Genomic DNA, 6,475 nt, shown 5'->3' with positions numbered 1-6,475 from the left:
CTTCCTTTCCTTAGCTACCATTTTTCTTATGACCATTTATCAATTCAAATAAATAGAAAGCTATGGGAAGAATTATAGCTAAGGAAAGGATGTTGTCCGCATGTTTATTTCTCTGCCATAATTAATTTCGTATAAATTGACATGTGACAACTTCCTTTCCTTAGCTACCATTTTTCCTATAGTTTTTTGTTAATTTGAATAAATAAAAAGCTATGGGAAAAATTATAGCTGAGGAAAGAATGTTGTCTGCATGTTTATTTCTTTGGTATAATTAATTTCGTATAAATTAACATGGGACAACTACCTTTCCTAAGCTACCATTTTTCCTATAGTTTTTTGGTAATTTGAATAAATAAAAAGCTATGGGAAAAATGATAGCTGAGAAAGAATGTTTTCTGCATGTTTATTTCTTTGGAATAATTAATTTCGTATGAATTAACATGTGAGAACTTCCTTTCCTTAGCTATCGATTTCCTATAGTTTTTTGTTAATTTGAATAAATAGAAAGCTATGGGATAAATTATATCTAAGGAAAGGATGTTGTCTGCATGTTTGCTTCTTTAGCAAAATTATCTTCGTATAAATTAACATGTGACAACTTCCTTTCCTGAGCTACCATTTTTCCTATAGTTTTTTGTTAATTTGAATAAATAAAAAGCTATGGGAAAAATTATAGCTGAGAAAAGAATGTTGTCTGCATGTGTATTTCTTTGGCATAATTGATTTCGTATAAATCAACATGTGACAACTTCCTTTTCTTAGCTACCATTTTTCTTATGACCATTTATTAATTCAAATAAATAAAAAGCTATGGAAAAAATCATAGCTGAGGAAAGGATGTTGCCTGCATGTTTATTTCTTTGGCAAAATTAATTTCGTATAAAATAACATGTGACAACTTCCTTTCCTTAGCTACCGATTTTCCTATAGCTTTTTATTTACTTAAATAGATAAAGAGCTATGGGAAAAATATTAGCTAAGGAAAGGATGTTGCCGGCATGTTTATTCCTTTGGCATAATCAATTTCGTATTAATTAACATGTGACAACTTCCTTTCCTTAGCTATCATTTTTCCTATGACCATTCATTAATTCAAATAAATAGAAAGCTATGGGATAAATTATATCTAAGGAAAGGATGTTGTCTGCATGTTTATTTCTTTGGCATAATTAATTTCGTATAAATTAACATGTGACAACTTCCTTTCCTTAGCTACCATTTTTCCTATAGCTTTTTATTTATTTAAATAGATAAAGAGCTATGGGAAAAATATTAGCTAAGGAAAGGATGTTGCCTGCATGTTTATTCCTTTGGCAAAATTAATTTCGTATAAATTAACATGTGACAACTTCTTTTCCTGAGCTACCATTTTTCCTATAGTTTTTTGTTAATTTGAATAAATAAAAAGCTATGGGAAAAATTATAGCTGAGGAAAGAATGTTGTCTGCATGTTTTTTTCTTTGGCAAAATTAATTTCGTATAAATTGACATATGACAACTTCCTTTTCTTAGTTACCATTTTTCCTATAGTTTTTTGTTAATTTGAATAAATAGAAAGCTATGGGATAAATTATATCTAAGGAAAGGATGTTGTCTGCATGTTTATTTCTTTGGCAAATTAATTTCGTATAAATTAACATGTGACAACTTCCTTTCCTTAGCTACCATTTTTCCTATGACAATTCATCAATTTAAATAAATAGAAAGCTATGGGATAAATTATATCTCAGGAAAGGATGTTGTCTGCATGTTTATTTCTTTGCCAAAATTAATTTCGTATAAATTAACATGTGACAACTTCCTTTTCTTAGCTACCATTTTTCTTATGACCATTTATTAATTTAAATAAATAGAAAGCTATGGGAAAATTTATAGCTAAGGAAAGGATGTTGTCTGCATGTTTATTTCTTTGCCAAAATTCATTTCGTATAAATTAACATGGGACAACTTCCTTTCCTTAGCTACCATTTTCCCTTTAGCTTTTTATTTATTTAAATAAATAAAAAGCTATGGAAAAAATTATAGCTGAGGAAAGGATGTTGTCTGCATGTTTATTTCTTTGGCATAATTAATTTCGTATAAATTAACATGTGACAACTTCCTTTTCTTAGCTACCATTTTTCTTATGACCATTTATTAATTCAAATAAATAGAAAGCTATGGGAAAAATTATAGCTGAGGAAAGGATGTTGTCCGCATGTTTATTTCTTTGGCATAATTAATTTCGTATAAATTGACATGTGACAACTTCCTTTCCTAAGCTACCATTTCTCCTATAGTTTTTTGGTAATTTGAATAAATAAAAAGCTATGTGAAAAATTATAGCTGAGAAAGAATGTTGTCTGCATGTTTATTCCTTTGGAATAATTAATTTCCTATGAATTAACATGTGAGAACTTCCTTTCCTCAGCTACCATTTTTCCTATAGTTTTTTGTTAATTGGAATAAATGAAAGCTATGGGATAAATTATATCTAAGGAAAGAATGTTGTCTGCATGTTTGCTTCTTTAGCAAAATTATCTTCGTATAAATTAAGATGTGACAACTTCCTTTTCTTAGCTACCATTTTTCGTATGACCATTTATTAATTCAAATAAATAGAAAGCTATGGGATAAATTATATCTAAGGAAAGGATGTTGTCTGCATGTTTATTTCTTTGCCAAAATTCATTTCGTGTAAATTAACATCTGACAACTTCCTTTTCTTAGCTACTATTTTTCTTATGACCATTTATTAATTCAAATAAATAGAAAGCTATGGGAAAAATTATAGCTAAGGAAAGGATGTTGTCTGCATGTTTATTTCTTTGGCAAAGCTAATTTCGTATAAATTGACATGTGACAACTTCCTTTCCTAAGCTACCATTTTTCCTATAGTTTTTTGGTAATTTGAATAAATAGAAAGCTATGGGAAAAATTATAGCTGAGAAAGAATGTTGTCTGCATGTTTATTTCTTTGGCATAATTAATTTCGTATAAATTAACATGTGACAACTTCCTTTCCTGAGCTACCATTTTTCCTATAGTTTTTTGTTAATTTGAATAAATAAAAAGCTATGGGATAAATTATATCTCAGGAAAGGATGTTGTCTGCATGTTTATTTCTTTGCCAAAATTAATTTCGTATAAATTAACATGTGACAACTTCCTTTTCTTAGCTACCATTTTTCTTATGACCATTTATTAATTTAAATAAATAGAAAGCTATGGGAAAATTTATAGCTAAGGAAAGGATGTTGTCTGCATGTTTATTTCTTTGGCATAATTAATTTCGTATAAATTAACATGTGACAACTTCCTTTCCTTAGCTACCATTTTTCCTAAGACAATTCATCAATTTAAATAAATAGAAAGCTATGGGATAAATTATATCTCAGGAAAGGATGCTGTCTGCATGTTTATTTCTTTGCCAAAATTAATTTCGTATAAATTAACATGTGACAACTTCCTTTCCTTAGCTACCATTTTTCTTATGACCATTTATTAATTTAAATAAATAGAAAGCTATGGGAAAATTTATAGCTAAGGAAAGGATGTTGTCTGCATGTTTGCTTCTTTAGCAAAATTATCTTCGTAAAAATTAACATGTGACAACTTCCTTTTCTTAGCTACCATTTTTCTTATGACCATTTATTAATTCAAATAAATAGAAAGCTATGGGAAAAATTATAGCTAAGGAAAGGATGTTGTCCGCATGTTTATTTCTTTGGAATAATTAATTTCCTATGAATTAACATGTGAGAACTTCCTTTCCTCAGCTACCATTTTTCCTATAGTTTTTTGTTAATTGGAATAAATGAAAGCTATGGGATAAATTATATCTAAGGAAAGAATGTTGTCTGCATGTTTGCTTCTTTAGCAAAATTATCTTCGTATAAATTAACATGTGACAACTTCCTTTTCTTAGCTACCATTTTTCCTATAGTTTTTTGGTAATTTGAATAAATAAAAAGCTATGTGAAAAATTATAGCTGAGAAAGAATGTTGTCTGCATGTTTATTTCTTTGGAATAATTAATTTCCTATGAATTAACATGTGAGAACTTCCTTTCCTCAGCTACCATTTTTCCTATAGTTTTTTGTTAATTGGAATAAATGAAAGCTATGGGATAAATTATATCTAAGGAAAGAATGTTGTCTGCATGTTTGCTTCTTTAGCAAAATTATCTTCGTATAAATTAACATGTGACAACTTCCTTTTCTTAGCTACCATTTTTCGTATGACCATTCATTAATTTTAATAAATAGAAAGCTATGGGATAAATTATATCTAAGAAAAGGATGTTGTCTGCATGTTTATTTCTTCGCCAAAATTAATTTCGTATAAATTAACATGTGACAACTTCCTTTTCTTAGCTACCATTTTTCTTATGACCATTTATTAATTCAAATAAATAGAAAGCTATGGGAAAAATTATAGCTAAGGAAAGGATGTTGTCCGCATGTTTATTTCTTTGGCATAATTAATTTCGTATAAATTGACATGTGACAACTTCCTTTCCTAAGCTACCATTTTTCCTATAGTTTTTTGGTAATTTGAATAAATAAAAAGCTATGTGAAAAATTATAGCTGAGAATGAATGTTGTCTGCATGTTTATTTCTTTGGAATAATTAATTTCCTATAAATTAACATGTGAGAACTTCCCTTCCTTAGCTACCATTTTTCCTATAGTTTTTTGTTAATTGGAATAAATAGAAAGCTATGGGATAAATTATATCTAAGGAAAGGATGTTGTCTGCATGTTTGCTTCTTTAGCAAAATTATCTTCGTATAAATTAACATGTGACAACTTCCTTTTCTTAGCTACCATTTTTCGTATGACCATTCATTAATTTTAATAAATAGAAAGCTATGGGATAAATTATATCTAAGAAAAGGATGTTGTCTGCATGTTTATTTCTTCGCCAAAATTAATTTCGTATAAATTAACATGTGACAACTTCCTTTCCTTAGCTACCATTTTTCTTATGACCATTTATTAATTCAAATAAATAGAAAGCTATGGGAAAAATTATAGCTAAGGAAAGGATGTTGTCCGCATGTTTATTTCTTTGCCATAATTAATTTCGTATGAATTGACATGTGACAACTTCCTTTCCTTAGCTACCATTTTTCCTATAGTTTTTTGTTAATTTGAATAAATAAAAAGCTATGGGAAAAATTATAGCTGAGGAAAGAATGTTGTCTGCATGTTTATTTCTTTGGCATAATTAATTTCGTATAAATTAACATGGGACAACTTCCTTTCCTTAGCTACCATTTTTCCTATGACCATTTATTGATTTAAATAAATAGAAAGCTATGGGATAAATTATATCTAAGGAAAGGATGTTGTCTGCATGTTTATTTCTTTGCCAAAATTCATTTCGTGTAAATTAACATCTGACAACTTCCTTTTCTTAGCTACCATTTTTCTTATAACCATTTATTAATTCAAATAAATAGAAAGCTATAGGAAAAATTATAGCTAAGGAAAGGATGTTGTCTGCATGTTTATTTCTTTGGCAAAATTAATTTCGTATAAATTGACATGTGACAACTTCCTTTCCTAAGCTACCATTTTTCATATGACCATTCATTAATTTAAAAAAATAGAAAGGTATGGGATAAATTATATCTAAGGAAAGGATGTTGTCTGCATGTTTATTTCTTTGGCATAATTAATTTCGTATAATTAACATGTGACAACGTCCTTTCCTTAGCTATCATTTTTCATATGACCATTCATTAATTTAAAAAAATAGAAAGGTATGGGATAAATTATATCTAAGGAAAGGATGTTGTCTGCATGTTTATTTCTTCGCCAAAATTAATTTCGTATGAATTAACATGTCACAACTTCCTTTTCTTAACTACTATTTTTCTTATGACCATTTATTAATTTAAATAAATAAAAAGCTATGGGAGAAATTATAGCTGAGGAAAGGATGTTGTCTGCATGTTTATTCCTTTGGCAAAATTAATTTCGTATAAAATCACATGTGAGAACTTCCTTTCCTTAGCTACTATTTTTCCTATAGTTTTTTGTTAATTTGAATAAATAGAAAGCTATGGGATAAATTATATCTAAGGAAAAGAATGTTGTCTGCATGTTTATTTCTTTGGCAAAATTAATTTCGTATAAATTAACATGTGACAACTTCCTTTCCTGAGCTACCATTTTTCCTATAGTTTTTTGTTAATTTGAATAAATAAAAAGCTATGGGAAAAATTATAGCTGAGAAAGAATGTTGTCTGCATGTTTATTTCTTTGGAATAATTAATTTCCTATGAATTAACATGTGAGAACTTCCTTTCCTTAGCTACCATTTTTCCTATAGTTTTTTGTTAATTTGAATAAATAGAAAGCTATGGGATAAATTATATCTAAGGAAAGAATGTTGTCTGCATGTTTGCTTCTTTAGCAAAATTATCTTCATATAAATTAACATGTGACAACTTCCTTTTCTTAGCTACCATTTTTCGTATGACCAT

The sequence above is a fragment of the Aphidius gifuensis genome, linkage group LG2 (genome assembly GCF_014905175.1).
Source record: "Aphidius gifuensis isolate YNYX2018 linkage group LG2, ASM1490517v1, whole genome shotgun sequence".
In the NCBI taxonomy this organism is placed as follows: Eukaryota; Metazoa; Arthropoda; class Insecta; order Hymenoptera; family Braconidae; genus Aphidius; species Aphidius gifuensis.
The sequence above is the reverse complement of the archived record's forward strand: the minus strand, read 5'-3'. Positions refer to the sequence as shown.